The sequence below is a fragment of the Amphiprion ocellaris genome, chromosome 17 (genome assembly GCF_022539595.1).
Source record: "Amphiprion ocellaris isolate individual 3 ecotype Okinawa chromosome 17, ASM2253959v1, whole genome shotgun sequence".
NCBI lineage: Eukaryota > Metazoa > Chordata > Actinopteri > Pomacentridae > Amphiprion > Amphiprion ocellaris.
The window spans coordinates 3,242,526-3,263,114 of NC_072782.1; the positions used below are offsets into that span (position 1 = coordinate 3,242,526).

At 37.9% G+C, this 20,589-nt stretch overlaps 1 protein-coding gene across 1 annotated transcript in view; it reads left to right on the forward strand.

The window, feature by feature from the left end:
- The window catches only part of mmp17a (matrix metallopeptidase 17a), a 101,832-nt gene that overhangs the window by 58,688 nt on the left and 22,555 nt on the right, over window positions 1-20,589 (forward strand). The gene's annotated exons all lie outside the window — the stretch shown is intronic.

Below are 20,589 nucleotides of genomic sequence, written 5' to 3' on the forward strand. Positions count from 1 at the left end.
TTCACCAGTATTTAACATCTGTTCGGTGCCAGCAGCAACAGAATAAAAGACTGTTTTACAGTTCGATTTATGTCCACACATTAGCTTAGACGTTAAACAGGGACTATTTGAACAGATCCATTCATTCCTTTTAGCTAATATTTCAAAACAATCTATTCACTAGATAATTATTTCAGCAGCTTATCAGTGCCACTTCAGCAATGCTCTCCATTTATCCATTACTTTTAGATAAATGGAACATTTAAGCATTTAAAATTTCAGTTTCTGGGTTCACTGTGGGCTCATTTTTTTACTGCAATATAAAGTTAAAAAGTAACAAGTTTGATGTTACTAAATATGATTTATTTCATGAAAATGGGAAAAAAAAGCGAAAAGTCCTAATTGGTCTTACCAATTCTGGAAAAAAACAATCATGGCACCACATATTACACATATTTCACTACTTACATTTTTACTGTGATTCCATACATACCTGTTATGTGTTCTTTGTAAACACAACCTGCAGTTCAGCCTAGATCAGCCAAAAATGTCAGAATTTTTGTCACTTGACTATGAATCGCGAGTGAGTCAGTCATGGCTGTTTAGTTGCGCCAAGGAGCACAAAATTTTCTGTTTTCTACAGATCTGCTTTGTGCAAATGGTTTATTTTTGCAGATTATTTTTAATGAAACATGCAGAATAAAGCGATTTTGGTAGAATATCACAATTTTAGACTCTGATTTGGTTTGGAATCCAATGATTCTTTTTCTTTTTAACTGATAAATGGTGCAGTTTTGGTGATTCTTTAAAGATAACGTGCCTTTGAAGCGCAGCAGAGTTATGTGATGATTGGTGTTGGTCTGTTAGCAACGGATTTGAATGAAATAATTGAATGAAAGATTTGTTAAAGATTTCTGTATCATTGCAAAATAGCAGCATGGCGTCACTGTAACCATGACAACAAGTGAACACTACATCAGCTGCCTGCTGATGATCACATGTGATTGTGATCCTACTACAAATCCACCGCTGAGGACCTATCAGGACTTATCAGAACTTATCAGGACTTATCCGTCTGACATGATACAAGGAACAACTGATGTGTTTCTGAATCCCATCAATTCCTGCCACCCGCTACATATTTAGGTCACATGATTCAGTATCCATACATAATGTACACATGCATAACACACGCCTGTGCTCAGCGCAAGATCCCTTTCTTTGTGGGTACATCTATGTTAAATGGACACATTCTATGTTGCCGTGATTTCTGATCATCAATAACTAATAAAAAATGCTTCATTTTCTGACAATGCCATGTGGGGGAATGGACAGCCTTGGATGAGTACTGCCCTCTCTGAGTGCTTTTCTAGTTTTCAAAAATGTATTACTTAGAATTTTTGCTGCTTCTTTCACTCTCAGCTGCAATATCTGGTTCACAGCTGGCATGATTTTGAATTTATTTTTAGTTTGTGTCCTGTGTTTTAAGTTGTTGTAGTTTCTGCCTTTGTGTTTTCACCTCTACGCTTTGGCCTCCCTTGTGTGTTTAGTGCTTTCCTTGTTTTTTGGCCAGTTTCCCTGCCTGTTCCCCGCCCCTGTTTCCCTGTGTGTTCTTGTCAGGTTTTTCTCATTTTCCTGTTCTTTGCATATCATTGTTGGATTTGGACTTTTGTATGTTTTTTCCTGTATTCTATAGCTATCTTTTCTTTTTTCCATCATCCTTTGTTTCACCACAAGTTTTATCAAACTTCTCTTTAGCCACCACAAAGCCAGATTTGAGGTTGGCGATGTTACTTTAGTTTTAACCCTGGTATAACCCTCAAACATAAGCTACTCTGGAGCAAGTTATGTACAAGATATCAGCTCAACACATATAAAAGCACTGCCTACTGACCGATCAATTCTCTGATCTTGGACAGTGAAAAGGTCTCTAAGGAGGGCAGGAATTTTTAGCATCTAAACCCTTTTCTTTCTCTAAAGAACAGAGGAGACCGATAGATCACTAAAGCCTTGTACTCTCTGACCATATAAAATTTGCAGTAAGTCTAGTTACCGGTTTGTACTATGTTTTTATATTTGTTCTTACAAGGTTAACTTTGGTGATTGCAGAAGTGTCAGATACAGCATATTATCAGTTAGCTTCTGGCTGCATATGAGTTTTATTTATTTATATATCGTTATTTTGATTAACTCCATTTCTTATGTCATTATTAAATGGGGTTAATAACCTCGGTCACTTTAATTATTACCTCTTCTTTTGTGTCATTATTGGGTCTGTGAATTCTGGCTGTAATTATCCACCGTAACGCTGTTCTGTGTTTTCGGCTGTGTCGGCTAATAGAGCCGGTTTATGCAATGTTTTCCTGAATGATCTGGCCAAATTTTCTTTCATCAACAGTTTTCAAAGAGCTTGATTACCCGCCGAGGGCGATCTACGAGTCTGAAATGGGGACATAGTGACAGCAGCTCTAAATGGAATTCAATCAGCTTTGCCAATCAAAATAGATGAGCTTATATTAGAGATATCCGTCATTCTTAGACAGCTATGGAAAGCACAACACAGAGTTTTGGTCATTCATTTCTTCTCCTATTCATGCATTCACTCATTCACAATACAGTATATCCTCCCTGCAGACGTCTTCATTCACTCTCCTCCTTATTTCACATCTGTTTGTGTCCTTGTTATCTAATTAATATGTATAAATTCCAGAGATTTGTGTGCACTGTCTGGCACAAATGAAAAATTCGTTCATTTTTCAAAATGTGGCCAAATGGTCAAGTTTTCTAAACCTTGGCAGTCTCGTCGCTTAGCATTATCCTCGTTTTCTGTCCAGTGTCCTTTGCTTTAAAAAAAAAAAAAAAAAGAAAGTAGGGGGAGGTTGGCAGGTGGGAAAAGGTGGAGGAGCGTTGTAGGTCCAGTCATTCGGATGAGATAAGCGGATGGAGTGATCGAGTCCACTGAATGCATCATCAGGCAGGGACTGTCTCAGCACGGTCACACGAATGACAGCATAAATCATTAACTCTCCTTTTTTTCTCACTTGCTTTCTTTATTCTTCCTTTCGTCTGGATGACTGAACTTAAAATGACCTTCCTCTCTCCTTTGCTCACTGCCTCCATTTGTCCATTTTTATTTTTTTTTTTGGAAGATGGATGGACAGAAGAGAGCAGGGATAAGAGGAGGATAAGAAGGGAGGTAGAGACGGTGCGATAAACGAAAATATTTCTCACAATCCTCCGAAGTAAAAGAGGAGGGAAGGTGGACATAAATGTTCACATCTGAGCTCGGAAACATTAGTTTGACAAAACAATCCCGATTCAAGGTCCACTTCCTAGTGAAGTTGTCTTTGGAGGAGGATTATCTGACTGAGGATTTTACTCACCAACAAGTCTCCAGCTTTATGACATAATAACAGTAACACACAAAGGCCTCGTAGTGACAGCAGCACATTAGCAGCGCTGTGTCTTTGTGCACGTATTCAGGCATCGTATTGCGTCACCTCAGCCCTTTTTTGACATGGAATATTTAACATTACCGGCTTCATCAATCTCTCAAAGTGACACCGTTCTGTTGTTCTCACATAGGCCACTTTACCGTAATGTTGTTTCGATCGTATATTCCAAACACAGTGATGGAGTGAGACACGGTACTGGTGTGATATTTGTCATTCACACAAGACTGGACTGTATAATGATGATATTATTATACACTAAGAAACAGAAGACTAATTCTCAGCTAGCAGCAGCAACTGTGCAAATAACTAAATGGGTCAACATATAATTGAGGGACTTTTGAAGTCCATGGGATAGATCTTGCATACATTTTTATTAAAAGTAAAAAAACTATTTTTTTTACACTGCTTAATCCTCATTAGGGTCGCTGGAGTCTATCCCAGCTGACTGAAGGTGAAGGCAGGAGACATCCTTCACAGGTCGCCAGTCTGTCACAGGGCTACAGACAATCACAGTCACACCTACGGACTATTTAGAATAATCAGTTTACATCAGCATGTTTTTGGACTGTGGGAGGAAGCCGGAGAACCTGGAGAAAACCTACACATGCACAGGGAGAACATGGAAACTCCATGCAGAAAGATCCCAGGAAGGCCGGGACACGATCCAGACATCTTCTAGCTGGAAGGCCAAAGTGCTAAACACCAAGCCATTGTGCAGCCCCTCTGATGAATAGTACAAATGTGAAATATGGTGCACAGTTTCAAACAAAAGCACAACAAAGGACAACTTGTTTCCTGATTTCACCCCTCTACACTCCCATAGCTAGTCGCTGAGTAAAGTGCTCGTATATGTTGAAATCTTCCAGAGCTGGAAAGCATCTGGGGGTTTTTCTGCTTCTGATTTCTTAAAAATGATCCAACCAGTTTGATGCATACAGAGGCCCTGCTGCTTCTTATTTTCAATAACTTCTCCCTAACTGAGTTAGAAATGTTTGCGATGAAGGGAAAACTTCAAAACGTCTTTTCTAGCTGGGGAAGATTTGGTCTCGATCACAGTTCAGGTTTAGTGGGTTTGTTGGCTCGTGTGCTGCATCCATTGTTCCAGTGAAATGTTAGAAAATAAAGAAATTACCTTTGATTTTCCTAATTATATCTGCTGCTCGTGTGTAATCGATGTCTGCTTTTCATCTTTGTTTCTATAGAATTGAAAATAGTGCCTAAGCAGTGCAAGTGTAATTGTTGGAGCCAGGCTGCGCACGCCACCATCTGCTAAAACGTCCCTGAAGCCAATAGATGCAGGAGTGCCAAAAAAATTTGTGATGTGTGAGGATGCCATTACTCCTCCTCTAATTCTAAGTGAAGCCTCTTTCCTTCTGGGAGAAACAGAATTACACAACTTGGCAGCCTCTACCTATTTCTAACGCTTCCTCACCTCACCCTCAGCCATCCCAGATAGAACACCTTCTGCATGAAAGATGAATTCATGACACAGTCTGACATGAATAACTCCTCCGAAGCTGCGAGCAAAACAGGGAAATCTGTAAGCAAGCATCGTTTTGTGAAGCAGCTGCAGCGACAGTGTGAGTGATTTTGCGGCACGGAGATAATGACAGTAGATACACTGTGTGCTGCTCAGGGTCGTGTGTGTTTTGTGTCGAACAGTTTGGTTACACTTTGTGCACATGACGCAGCGATTCTTTATTTGATGTTCCTTCATTATGAAAAATTGGGCCCTTGTGGAGTTTTGCCTTGGAACAACCGTCACCGTAAACTAGTGATGGAAGTCTATTTGTGCTGTTTCTTTTCTTTATTTTATAAATATTATGTGTAAGAATATGTGTAGAGAAAATATTCTTGTATTTTTGCTTTACTGAACTAGATTTTAGGTTATTTCTTTAGGTCATTGCTTTTGGTAAAAACAAACTGGACTGAAATTGCAGTTCAGTGTGGTTTCAGATAATACTGATGTTAAAGATGAACTGCCAAACTGAAACGTAGGTGTAAAAAAATTTGCACGTTAATTTCAATTAATTAACTAAAGAAAAAATAACGCATTAAAAAAAATAATGCATGTAATCGCACCTTTCTCAGTTCCCCAATTTGTGGCACACCAGTAACACTGATGAACTCTCCAGCCCAGTAGGTGGCAGTAATGAACCTAAAGTCTGTTTACCAGCCACGAAGAAGATACACAGGAGGCAGTGTAATGAGCCACTAGCTGGTCACATGACAAAACTTTAGCTTCAGTCTGGTAGAAACGTCGGACCAACATGGCGGCTCGGCCACAAACTTTCTGTTTTATTACAGAAACACTTCAGCAAAAAGTATTTCTGAAAACATTTGAAGCGAGAAATAACCTGTGCAGTAGCTAAATCTCTCCTCGTTTTAGTTCAGTGACGGCTAGTTTAGACGTTTAATGAACATTTCTCGATGTGTCGGACCTCCACTGGCCGCACCGAATTTGCATGAAGTAGAAGTCAAGTCTGCTGTATGCAAATGAGCTGCGGGAAAACGCACAGGAACACAACTCAAAATGCAACCAGCATGTAATGCAGTGTGCTTCACGTAGACGATGGATAGGATGTTAGAAACTGACGATCCTGTGGACATATTAGCTACCACAGTCCTGGTACCAGCAAATGGTGTAGCCATCCCATAATAGATCACTTTTCAAGACACTGAAAGTGCTTGAGTTTACAAAAAAGTCTTAAAATGTTGACTGTAATCACTATAATTGCACTTTGAGATGGCAGTAATCTGTGAATGTAGCAGACAGATGAAAAATGCAGATAAATAGAAATGAAGCAAACATTTTTGTTGTTTAAGTTCATGTATATGTCTATTCATCCATTCAGTCATCAGCCAACATTTATCTGAATTGAAAAACTATATAGCTATTTGGCAAAGATGTGATTAATCTCGATTAATTAATTACAAAGCCTCTAAAAACAATATGAATACATGTCCACCTCTGCACTACTCAGCCAGCTGTTTTCCAAGAGCAGTTGTGGACTTTAACCATATCAGTCTATCAGATCAAGGGTGTGGATCTTTCCCTTTCAGATAGTTCAGTACCAAATGATATAGTATACAAACAATACAAGATAAATGTGACATATTCAAGGATATAGTAGTAACAAATGGTAGGTAACATAACTTATATTGATGCACTAGTATCTCTGAAACTAAATCACAAACAGACTTTATGGTCTTCATTGTAGATTTGTGTTTTGACAGAATGAGAACTTGTTGATGTGGAATTAATTAGTTTGAACCTCAGAAAGAGTTTGACTGTTGGATTTCTTTAAATATAGAAACATTTGCTCCTTTGATCTCTCCATTTTTCATTTTTTTCCCACTTTTCTGTCTACTGTCTCTGCATACCTTCTTTTTACAAAAGTGTTCCTTTTATAGGTTTATTTTCGCATGTTTGAAATACATGGAGAAAAAAATCTGAGAGTGAATATATTCCATTGCAAAATAAATAACTTTAAATACGCTAATTGTAACTGTAAACAATTATAAAATTTGAAATTAAATGACAAATTTTGCAAATTTGTCACAATATTTTCTTTTTATTTAACAAATAAAACTGTTAAATTCAAGTTTAATGCTGTAAATATATTGCCATAATGCAATACAAATAGACAGTTAACAGAAAAGTTTCTATGTTCTTAATTTTTATATAGACTTGTTTGCTAAATGAGCAGAATGTTGTATAATTACAGAAGCTTTCACAACAATAAGGTCACATTAATGTTCAGTGTGTATCATGGAAGCATCGGAATCTGCGAAAATATAGTTTATGAACTATTACTATTATGAACTATGTGTGATTTTGTTGTTTTTACACGTTTAAAATACCTTTATTAAATATTAAAAGCCAAGAGAAAGTACAAATCTCAAAAAAAATGCCAGTATGTTTATGACAGTTATTTTTTATTATTTCCAGTATTTTTGGACTCTGCAGCTACTGATGTTGTGTTTTGGGTTTTTTTTTGGTTTTTTTGTGGGTTCTCTGGTCTACTTCACACCCTTAGATTAGACATTGACAGTATTCATGGAATGTCTTTCTTTATTAGTGATTAAAAGTACAAACAACAAAAAGAAGGCAAAATATTACAAAAATGAGACACAAAATGACGAAAATGATATAAACGACATGAAACAAAACAAACAAGAGGCAAAAAAGTTAAAATGCAATAAAAAATAGACAAACAACACAAACAATATGCAAAAGAATGAATAAAGAAAAACACAAAATGACACAAATAAGACAAAAAACATGAGGGAGACAAAAAGGAAACACAAAATGACAAAAACATGAGACAAACGACAAGTCAGACAAAAAACAAGACAAAATATTACAAAAATGAGGCACAAAATGACAAAAGAACAATGAGCAATTTAATATTTTACTTTATGATCAAAACAACTTGTCATCATCTAGAAATTATTTTAAATTTGTAGTAATTTGTTGTACTAATTTACAATCTGCAGTTAATGTCTTCTGTCATTTTTGCACTCTGAGGGCCGGATTGGACGCTCTATCTCTGAAAGTACAAACTTTCGCAGATCTGTGGTCAGAGAGTGGTTTTCTGTGTTTGTTTGACACAGCAACCCAACGCCTGGTTACTATATGTTCATCCTATTGCCTGTTAGCCTCCAGAAGGACGTCTAGAGAAGCGTCCGGAGCCCCATGTTGCGTTTTGACCCTGGGCTGAAGGGTGGGGCCTGCAGGGAGCAGTGCAGCCTCGCCCAGCTGGTGAGTCTGTGACGGGGCGGGACCTGCGTGGATCTGCCTCCTTTGTGTCGCGCTGTCAGGGCTGTGAACCATATGTTGCAGGACAGCGGCTCAGTCTGATCCAATCAGACCTCCCGCCAGGCTGCGGCGGCGGCAGGACAAGCAGACGAGGCCGTAGCGTGGTCTAAACGTGCGGTTGAATCTGTGCGTGGAGACAGTAACAGCTGCGGATATACAGGTTTGGTTAATGGGACCAGAGCAGTGAAGGGGAAAGAGGTCAGCTGTGCGGCCTCAGCTGGAATACTGTAGTTTATTGTCTTTCTACTTCATATCCTGACAAAAAACAATCTGTATGCTCCTATAATAACCCCAAAGTTGTTGATCTTAATGTTTTAAAGAACTAATTTTAGAGATGATGTTGATTTTGAGAGTCATCAATAATACAGAAACACGAAAGCAGGGGTGTCCAACATGAGGCCCGTGGGCCAAAAGCGGTCCTCCAGAGGGTCCAATCCGGCCCTCAAAGTGTAAAAATTACAGAGAAGACATAAACTGCAGATTGTAAATTAGTAAAACTATAAATTTAAAATAATTTCTAGACCATGACAAGTTGTTTGGATCATAAAGTAAAATACTAGATTGCTCTTTTTGTTTGTTGATATTTTGTCCTGTTTTTTGTTGTTTTTTGTCTTTTTATGTCTGGCTTTCGTTGGCATCGTTTGTGTCACGTTTTTGTCATTTTGTGTTTCCTTTTTGTCTCACTTGTGTTTTATGTCTCATTTTTGTCATTTTGTGTTTTGATTTATTCATTGTTTTGGGTATCATTTTTGTCATTTTGTTTCTCGCCTTTGTCATTTTTTTGTTTCTTTTTTATTGTTTCTTTTTGTTTGTCTCAGTTTTTGTCATTTTGTTTCTCATTTTTGCAATATTTTGTCCTGTTTTTGTTGTTTTTTGTCTTTGTGTCTGGCTTTTATCATTTGTCTCACGTTCTTGTCGTATTGTTTCTCGCTTTTGTCATTTTTTTGTCTCATTTGTGTCCATTTTTTGTTGCTTTTTACCTTTTTGGCAAATTTTTTGTCAATTTTTTATTGTTTTGTGTCATTTGTCTAATTTTTTTGTCATTTCGTTTCTTGCTTTTGTCATTATGTGTCTCATTTTTGTAGTATTTTGTTTTGTCTTTGTTGTTTTTTTGTCTTTAAAGTAAAATCCTCTCTGGTTCAGTTCCAGATAGCTGTGACTAAATGTTGTGTTCCTTTGTAGACACTCTGAGATCTGCAAGTTGTAATGTGTAAATGATAAACTGAGGCATAATATTGTTGAAATTGAATTATTTTTTCCGAAGAAAAAGTTTCAGTTTGTTCATAATGTTTTGTAAAAAGATGGTTCTTTAAATGTGAACATTTTCAGAATGTAATTTTTTGCACAAAAACAAAGGAAAAATGTGGAGTTGTTGTTATTTATAGGTTATTTTGTTATGCTTTTACTGGTCCGGTTCACTGGAGATGAAATTGGGTTGAATGTGGAACCTGAACTAGAATGAGTTTGACATTCCTGCACTAAACGATGACTGGAGCCATTGTGTTAGTGGAGTTAAATGGCCTTCAGTGCAGGAGAAAGTAAAAAAATACGGATGAATTCGCTCAAGGATGCTTCTTTTCCTCCGCTGTGATGAATCCCCTGAAGGGTGAAATTCACATCTAACGTTTTCATCTGTAAAGCAAAGCAGACTGCTATTTTTAACTTTTAAATCTTCTAAAGAGAAAACTGCTGTCGAACGTCTGTAATCACCTCCCCAAAGGAAACCACGGACCGCTACGTCTGTGTTGTTGGGAGTACAGATCAGCCCACCTCTGGATTTTAATGTTTTGTTTAGCTGTTTGCCTTATGATGCTCCGAGGCAGGAGAAAAGAAAAAAAGTTAATTAAACAGCTCTTAATTTCTTCATGTCACACTCTGCCGGCTTCACCTTGCTGCGATCTCACATCCTGCGCTAACGTCATCGGCTCGTCTCTCGGGCATCGCCTGATTCTACACATCCGTCTGCTTGTACGACCACAAAGCTATCAGAGTCATAAAATGTTGTTCTTCGGAACTTTCCAGGAGCGTGGTAATCCGTTGAGGAGATATATCTTGTTAGGTCAGCCCAGGAGGTAAAAAGTGAGCGTCGGTGCTGCTGCAGATTGTACAATTATGTAATCGTCTTTAAAAAAATGAACCTTATCAGACAAATCCATAGCTGAGTAATTGCCTCTGCTAATTCCCTTCCCCCATCTCCCAGTGCATCGTTCTCAGCGGGACCCCGAGTCCGGGTCCTCTCAGGCCATCTACTAATGTGTACGATGATGCTGAATGGTGGAAATGAAGCACCACATTTAGCGGAGCGGCTCACCCCCGCTGCGTAGATTGATGGTTCTGGCATCCATTAGGAGTCGTGAGAGGTGGAATCTGACTGAGATCAAATGAGTGGAGGTCTGGAAGTGCTGTTTTTGCTTTGACGGGCAGCAGATTGCTTCTATTAATTATCAGTCAGCCGGCAATCTGCTTCTGCAAACTGATTAGCCGGACTGGAACAAAAGCGTCATTAGGCAGGTGAAGTTTTCATGACGTTCAGTTTTTCGGTGTGTGCGTCTTTCTGTTGGGAACGTAGGTTTGTGTGTTCTGTTTATGTCTTTGTGCGAATGTGGTCCGCAGAGAGAGACAAACAGCAGTTTAGAAGCATAAATGGAAGGCGTTTGAACTGCTGGTTTGTTGGTTGGAGTTTACATTCTGTGTCTGCGTTCCGGCTTCTTCACACAGTCTACAGCAGAAATGTCAAACTCATTCTAGTTCAGGTTCCACATTCAGCCCAGTTTGATCTTGGGGGATTTTTTGAAATAAAACTTTTAAGAGAAGCTTTTAAGGAATTATTGGAATTTTTTTCCTGAAGATTTTGCAAATTTTCAGAAATTTGGGGAATTTTTTTTGATGAATTTTTGGATTTTTTTCAGACAAGGAAACAATATTTTTTGTTGCCCGTAAATGAGGACAACAGGAGGGTTAAGCATTTGTGGTAACTGAGACGCTGTTTGTTTGAATGACTGTTCGAGTATGCTTGGACTTTATTAAATTTGTTTTCTTACTCAACATTTTTGTCTGTATGTGATCGTTGATGATGCTGAACAGATAAGGATGTACGAGTAGGGTGACAAAGAAAAACATTTAGGAAACTGAAAGGAATAAAAAGTAGTGAACTCTTTCTGGGCACAAGGATTTCTGTGTTTGTAGCATTAACTTTGTACAAAGATTCTCCATCTTGTCTTGCATGGCTTCCATTCTCTCATGAACTTTAATCTGAGCTTCCAGTCTTTCAAATCAAAGGTCTTCCAATCAAAACTACGTGCAAAATTTTTTCTTCAGTATGTAAAAATGTAAAAGTTCTTTGTGTGAAATGTGTTGCTAGGGAACTATTGAAATTCTGAGACCGTGGACAGGATAGAAACATTTTTAAAAGTCTTTCTTCGACCTTGTCGTTCTTTGTCCCTCTGTGCTTTGTTGGTAGAGGATCGAAGGGGAGGTTGTGTCAGAAAGTGCAGTTAAAGCCTCTAAAAGAACAGAGAACATGGCAGAACTGCTGATGAATGTGGGGAATTGTAAACCTGACTCTCTCCAGGCTACATCATGTCATTACAGGTCGCTTTTATAGAGCATTACTGAAAGTGCAGTTTCAAGTTTAAAGCCTTTCAACTTCACTATTCACGACTAGTCTCTGCCCTGGTTTCCACTCCACAGTTCCACATTGATGCTCTCAGCACCAGAACAGACAGTAAATAATGGGGAAAAAAATGAAGGAGAAAAAACCCACAACAAAGCTGCAGAACAATCCAGTGCCAGGAAATAGCAACAGAATCAGAATCCATAGACAATAAACAGAAAGTTAGAACAGGTTCACAGAACAGCAGATTGGAAGAATTACACAACAACAAACTTCAACGTAGCTAGTTTTATGTTTACTTTCCTCTCATATCTAGTAAATATGACATGAAATCTAATTATTAGGTCGCTCTAAACCAGGGGTGTCAAAGTCGTTTTAGTTCAGGTTCCACATTCAGCCCAGTTTGATCTCCAGTGACCAATAAAATCACAGCAGAATAACCTAGAAATAACCACAACTCCAAATATTTCCTTTGTTTTAGTGCAAAAAAGTCCATTCTGAAAATGTTCACGTTTAAGAAATTTGCTTTTTACAAAACATTAAGAACAGCCAGAAATTTATTAAGAAAAAAAATTCAATTTCAAAAACATTCAGCCTCAGTTTATCATTTCCACATTACAAGTTCCAGATCACAGTCTGCAAAGGAACACAACATTTAGTCACAGCTGTCTGGAACTGGATGATATAATGTTTTAATTCATGATCAAAGCAACAAAAGTCAGACAAAAAAGGACAAAAAGAAGACAAAATATTACAAAAATGAGACACAAAATGATGAAAACGAGACAAACGACATGAAACAAAAAAAGAGACAAAAAATTTCAACGCAACAAAACAATAGACAACACAAACAATATACAAAAGGACGAATAAAACAAAGCACAAAATGACACAAATAAGACAAAAAAAACATGAGCGAGACAGAAAGGAAACACAAAATCACAAAAACGAGACAAATACCAAAAGTCAAACAAAGACAAAAAACAACAAAAAAAGAGAAAATATTACAAAAACAAGACACAAAGCGACAAAAAGTGGACAAACGATACAAGCGAGACAAAAAAAACAATAAAACAAAACACAAAATGACAAAAATAAGACAAAAAACACAAGCAAGACAAAAAGGAAACTCAAAATGACAAAAATGAGAAACGAAATGACAAAAACATGAGAAAAACGACGTCAGACAAAAACAAGACAAAATATTAAAAAAATGAGGCACAAAACGACAAAAGAACAATGAACAATCTAGTATTTTACTTTATGATCAAAACAACTTGTCATGTTCTAGAAATGATTTTAAATTTATAGTTTTACTAATTTACAATCTGCAGTTAATGTCTTCTCTGGAATTTTTCCACTTTGAGGACCAGATTGGATCCTCTGGAGGACCACTTTTGGCCCGTGGAATGCATGTTTGACACCCCTGCTCTAAATCTATACTCATCATACTATATCAGTTATCACTGACTATTATTACACATTTCTGAAAAAAAAATACAGATCCAAAAATCTGTTGGATTTGCAAGAATTCATTCTTTGGGTCAGGAAAACACATGAATGTGTTTTCATGCTGCAAATCTGTGTGTCTGAGTCTCTGTCTGCTGAGTTTGGATGAAATATGAGGCAAAACGCAACCATTAGGCTGCGTGTGGTCACTAAATTGGAATACGTGAAGCAGCTGACAGCACTGTTCGGCCTCGCTGAGCATGGAGGAGATCAACAAGGGTTTGTATTGTCTTGAGCTGCACAGAGGCCACAGAAAATGAATGCTTAAACACATTTTTAATGCTATTATTCTTGCTAAATAGTCCATATTGGGAATTTGAGGTCATCTCGTCGCGTTATTTCCTGCTGTTTTTCTTTTTTACAACCAAAATGAAGTGAAAATAACACAAAATAATGGCGCAATGCTCAATTTCTTAACAATACAAGCAAAGATGGTGTAATAGTGTTGACCACAGCATTGCAAGGATCCACGTCAGACGTAAAGACGAGCCCTCGGGCTGCCTGCATCCAGCTGCCTAGCGAAACTTTACTCAAGTAGACCAGATGGTTACATCACAACAAGTAGAGCACTTGATTTATTACTCAGCACGTCTTACCTGGAGTCCTGGTATCCTCGTGTGATATGACGCAAAAAGATCTGATGTACTAAACAATGTGTAAAGACGTCTGCATTTCTATGTCCTATGTTTGTTGTTGTTGGGTTTTGTGTGAGTGTGTGAACCTCGGGGAAAGCGGTCGAAACCAGAAACAGCTGAACTTTCTAACAAACTAAATCACTGCAGTGGGGATTTAGAGGAAGGACGGAGGAAATACAGCTGCAGAGAGCAGTCAACTGGCCACCGGAGAATAAATATGTCTAAATATATGGCAGCGCAGTGAAAACAAGCAGGAGAGAGAGAGGCAGAGAAAACACATCTGATCATTAATCAGCATAATAAGGTCCGACTGCATGAAGACAAAAACACAAGACAGAGCGGTGTGTTCAGGAAATATATATTAGTACAGATAACTTTAGACCTCCACTGTGTGTGATTAAGAACTCAAAAAAGCATTATTTGTTGAAAAATGTTTGTTTAAAAGGTTTCTCAGCTGAAAAGTAGCGCAAAATGCAGCTTCAAGTAGTGATTTAAGATAACAGGTAGTAAAGCACTTTACAGAGATAATATTTGCCATTTTATATTAGCTGTTTGTGGGAAAGTGTGTGCTTTTTACGAAATATAGGCCCGAAAAAATAACTTTAGACCTCTACTGTGTGTGATTAAAACTCAAGAAAGCTGAATAAAATGTTTGTTAGAAAGGTTTCTTCGCTGAAATGTAGTGCAAAATGCAACCCGAAGAAGATAACAGATAGTAAAGCATTTTACAAAGATAAGATTTGTCGTTGTATATTAGCTGTTTGTGGAAAAGTGTGTACTTTTACAGAATAAAGGCACATAGAAATAACATTAGACCTCCAGTGTGTATGATTTAAAAACTCAAGAAAGCATTAATTGTTGAAAAATGTTTGTTAAAAAGATTTGTCAGTAGTGCAAAATGCAGCTTTAAGTAGTGATTCATGAAGATAACATGTAGAAAAGCAGTTTACAGAGATAAGTTTTGGCGTTCTATATTAGCTGTTTGTTGCTGGAAGGTGTGTGTTTTTCCGAAATATAGGCATAAATAAATAACTTTAGACCTCCACTGTGTGTGATTAAAAACTCATGACAGCATTATCTGTTAAAAAAAAAAAAAAAGTTTTTTTAGAAAGGTTTCTTAACTGAAAAGTAGCGCAAAATGCAACCTGAAATGGAAGATTTTCCATTATATATTAGCTGTTTGTGGGAAATCGTGTGTATTTTTTTAAAATACAGGCACGTAAAAATAACATTAGACCTCTACTGTGTGTGATTAAAAACTTAAGAAAGCCTTATTTGTTAAAATAAAATTGTTTTAACCCTCCTGTTGTCCTCATTTACGGGCACCAAAAAATAGTTTCCTTTTCTGAAAAAAATCCAAAAATTCTGCAAAAAAATTCCCCAAATTTCTGAAAATTTGCAAAACCTTCAGGAAGAAAATTCCAATAATTCCTTAAAAGTTTCCCTTAAAGATTTTATTTTAAAAAATGCCCCAAATTTGGCAAGAAAATTCTTGTAAATATTTTCAAAAAATGAGTAAAAATCTTCCAAAAAAACCCCTAAAAATATCTAAAGTGATTCCATATATATCAGTAAAACTTCTAATATTTTCTTTAAGATTGGACACATCTTTATTTTGTATCCCCGATCTTGTTGTTAACCCGTTCCCTTCCAGTTGAGGGTAACGTTTTACACCATCTCTGACAAAATAGCGCAGGCCGTGAGAGATCATCTCTGTGTGTTCAGCTGACACACACTTCTTCACCTCTCCACCACCACCAGCTTTCCCTGCAGAATTTAGCATCTCCATATCATCATCCAATGGCATTGTCCACTGTCCCTCATTACTATCCTCATTATCGAGTGCTTCTGGTCTCCAGTCGTGTTCCCTTCCTTGCTGGAGTGAAATCCAGCGAATTTTGCTGGATTTTGGTTGATTTTTATGTGAATGTTCTTCAGAAACATTTGTAACATTTCTTTTTTTCCACCAAAAAATGTTCAAAGATTTCCCAAAAATATTGAAAATGTGGACATCAGAAGTTTCACTGTGAAAATATATTTTTTTCCACATTTTCAAACTTTAAACCAGGTCAATTTGACCCACAGGACGACACGAGGGTTACAGGTTTCTCAGTAGTTCAAAATGCAGCTTGAAGTCGTGATTCAACAAGATAACAGGTAATAAAGCAGTTTACAGTGATAATATCTGCTGTTGTTTATCAGCTGTTTGTGGGAAAGTCTTCATGGATGAGAAGTTTTCAATGATGTGGACGGGAAATGTTGGTACCAGTGCAGGATAAGATCTTCAGGGGTCTGGATGATCAGATATTTCAGAGAGCAGGCATGTTGCTGGCATTGATATCTTTTTTCTTGGCTGTTTGTTTAGTCTGCTTTCCCTCCCAAACGGAGAGCGATGTGTTGTGTCATGGTGGAGTGAATGTTGGCCGTCAGTCACCACCGTCACGGACAGGCTGAATGTCCTGAGCTGCCGCGTGAAGTGTAGCCCTGCTGAGCCTCTCCCTGTGATCCGGTTAAAAATGTAATCCCCAGAGGAACACTGTACTTCCTAGAAGGCCTGAATCATTTGGATTTGTGAGTCTTGTCACCACTGGCTGTGACATGTATCGATTCCGTCTGATTAGATCTTTTTTTTTCTCATCATGTCAAATCATGTCGTGGTGCGTCGAGCCTTGGAACTCCAGCAGTCAGAGCGTTAACAGAGCATGAGACAGCTGCTTTGGACCTTCATATGAGCATAATGACAACATCAGTGTAGATATACGAGCCTTTAAATTAAAGCAGGTTGCACCACATAAATCAGGTGTTTGGGAGAGATTAGTTGTCACCAAGTTTTTACAGCTTCTAACTGCAGGGAAAAAAAGATGTCAGTGGATTTAAAAGGCATGTTATCTTTGAATAAGTTTACACCATTTAAAGCCACAAATTATTATTATTAGATTTACATGTATATTGTTATTATTATTATTATTACAAAGCTAATCATGGGATTTAACTGATCATGTGTGACAAAATCTTCCCTTAAAATTTATTTATTTCACCAACATTATTTTATTCTACTTGCTTCATTTAAAAATTCACCATAAATACACCTTTTATATTGACCAAATTCTGCACAAACAGAAAAATTCTGTGCTTCTTTGTGTTATCAAGAAGCTTTGGGTGAGTCACTTGTGGCTAACAGCAACATGACGAAAATTTGGTGACTTTTCTGCTGAACTGCAGGCTGTGTATACACAAAACAGTGTATGGAAACAAATAGCTGTATTTTCCAGAGCCACCATTCTTTCTCCAGTATTAGTTACACCTCTGGGCACTTCAAATAAGCTGCGTATGTTAATTTAAAAAGCTTCTAAATGCAGGTATAGCTGTAATATGTGACCCAGTAGGACTGATGTGACACTTGATCATAAAATGTAGTTTTAACCCTCTGTGTCGGTGGGTTTAAAAGGCATGTTATCACCATTTAAAGCCACAAATTATTATTGTATTTACATGTATATTATTATTATTATTATTATTATTATTGTTATTGTTATTATTATTATTTGAGAGATAATCATGGTATTTAAAACTTTTCATTGGTCCTTGAACTGGTCACATGTGACCAAATTTACCCTTAAAACTGAGTTATTTCACCAACATAATTTTATTCTACTTGCTTCATTTAAAAATTCACCATAAATAAACCTTTTACATTAACCAAATTCTGCACAAACAGAAAAATTCTGTGCTTCTTTGAGTTATCAAGAAGTATGGAAGCAAATCAGACTCATCAGATTCTGAATTTTAAAAGCTGCTGAATTTCTTACTTTGAATTTTTTTGCATCAAAATACAATACAAATACAAATGTGAATTTTTATGCCTGAATTCAGCTCATCAAAATTCTAAAAAACAGTTAAAAAATCAATTTCTTCAAAATTCGCCAACAAAAAAATTCATTGTATTCAAAATTCACCATCAAAAAATTCAGTGTTCAAAATTTGCCATCAAAAAATTCAATGATTAAAATTCGCTGTCAAAAAATTCGCTGTTCACATCCGGGGGACTCAGGCGTAAACAATCGGTCCTGGCCAAAATCGAACCAACGCCCAGCCAATCACGTGATGCTCCTCCGGTCATGTGACGCGGATGGTTGACATCACAAGACCTGAGTCGGCTACCAGTGTGAACGATGGCGCTTCAGTGAGTGTATTAATCCTTTTTGTCCTGTATGTGGTTTGTTTTTGTGAGAGTCGGTAAGCTGTAATGCATGCCGTTAGCCGCGCTAGCACAGCGCTAGCACAGCGTTAGCCGCGCTATTACAGCGCTAGCACAACGTTAGCCGCGCTAATACAGCGTTAGCCGCGCTAATACAGCGCTAGCACAGCGTTAGCCGCGCTAATACAGCGCTAGCAACGCTAATACAGCGCTAGCCGCGCTAGCACAGTAATAAGGTCATACATACAGCACGTTCTGCAGCTGGGTAGTTGAGTAACAATTTTATAAACGCACAAATGGGTGGAAGTGTGATTTATGCGCCTAAAAATGCAGTTAAGTCACAGAGCAGTGTAAAGAAACTGGTCCCCTAGCAACCTGAATTAGTCTAGGTAACACTTTGTTTATTATGTGTGTTTTCTGCTCAAGTTAATGTTCTGGTTTGATTCATTTTAAATTACTCCTGATCTTGAAAGGTTTTAAACTGTGCAGTCAAAGTAGTTACAACTGTAAGTGAATAGCTTGAAATGAACTGCCCTAGACTGCTCTGTTCATAACCGACCATTCTTTCACAGCTCACACTCACTGAAGCGAGGTGTTTACACTGGTAGCTGTGGTTGACCCCGGTCTTGTGAGGTCAATCGTCTGCGTCACATGACCGGAGGAGCGTCACGTGATTGGCTGGGCGTTGGTTCGATTTTGGCCAGGATCGATTGTTTACACCGAGTTCCCCGGATGTGAACAGCGAATTTTTTGACAGCGAATTTTGAACATTGAATTTTTTGATGGTGAATTTTGAAGACATTGAATTTTTGACTGGTTTTTAGAATTTTGATGAGCTAAATTCAGGCATAAAAAATTCCCATACGTAATTTTGATGCAAAAAAATTCAAAGTAAGAAATTCAGCAGCATTTAAAATTCAGAATCTGATGAGTCTGATTTGCATCCATAAAAAGCTACAGGTGTCACCTGTGGTCAAGAGTCACATGACAAAAATTTGTTGTCTTTTCTGCTGAACTGCAGGCCGTGTATATACAGAACAGCGTGTATGGAAACAAATATCTGTATTTTGCAGAGCCACCATTCTCTTTCCATTATTAGTTTTACCTCTGGGTGCTTTGAATAAGCTACGTATGTTAATTTAATTTTTATAATGAACAAATAATCAAAGAAATTCATCTTTTTTATGATTTATAGCATTATAACTGTCATGTTGTTGTTGTTGTTCTCTCTGCCTCTAACCATGGTTGGGCTGTTTCCATAGAAGTGCAGGAAAAAATAAGCAGAAACAGGTTGAGGATTAGTATTACACAAAAACACGGCAACATACCTGAAATTATGTATTACTTATTTCTGTGCATATGTAAATCAAAGCGCACTCAGATTAATATAGAAGCATACTCAGATTAATATGTTTATGCTACTCGTGCCAATGCTTAAGTGTGCCTGAGATGAGGCATTTTTAAGTTTGAAACTAGCTTATAGTCACTAAATATGATTAAGGGATTGTGTATGGCTCCTGCAATCCAGGAGAGGAGGTATTAACGGCAACACTGTCCTTGTATAAGCTCCCGATGTGTGCCACTAACTCCAGCCTCATGTTCACGCTATCACATATAAACTCGTCGGCCCTGGAGGCTAACTTCAGGGCATCCGTCAGGCTATGATGTTTTTTTTCAGGTAGCCAGATGAAGTCTTTAATAGATTTTCTTGACCAAGATCAAAGCAACTGAGTCCTGTGATCCCAGTTTTTGAGGACTGGAGGGATGGCAGTCAGGAAAGGTTTAGAGGCCTAGCGAGTGAAGCTCTTAATCTCTATTCTCAGCACCGCGTAACAAAAGCATTTGGGTTGATAAAAAAGCTGCTTAATGGGTCACTGGTGAATCTGCAAGAACAAAGATTGAACCCCTAAGAATTTAGCAGTCTGCAGAGCGACACAAAAGTCGCCTCTCTGTCTCTCCCCGACGTCCTGAATGAATCCGGTACATCCGCAGGCGTTACCACTATTCTGTCCGCTTCACATGAACCATAAATATGATGACATGGTACATACTCCCCTCTGAGCCCCCGTTCTCTCTCACTCTCAATCCTCCCTTTTGTTCACCTGCACCATGTGCTCCTCCAGATTAGACTTGGCATTTGCCTCCTGAATGCCCCAGGTGAACACTGTAAGCACAAGTCCATATCCCAAGCCGTGGCCAACCTGAGGTTAACCGGATGCAGACTTGAGCCGAGCCACCGAGGAACTCTAAGCTAGCTTGACATGCTAGCTCTCCATGTTTTTTTGCATAATCTAAATCTCCAAGCCCGAGGTTTTGTCTTGCTTCACGGAGTCAGACAAGGAGGTTCTGGAGGCTTTTTCTTTTCAAGTTTCAGCTGA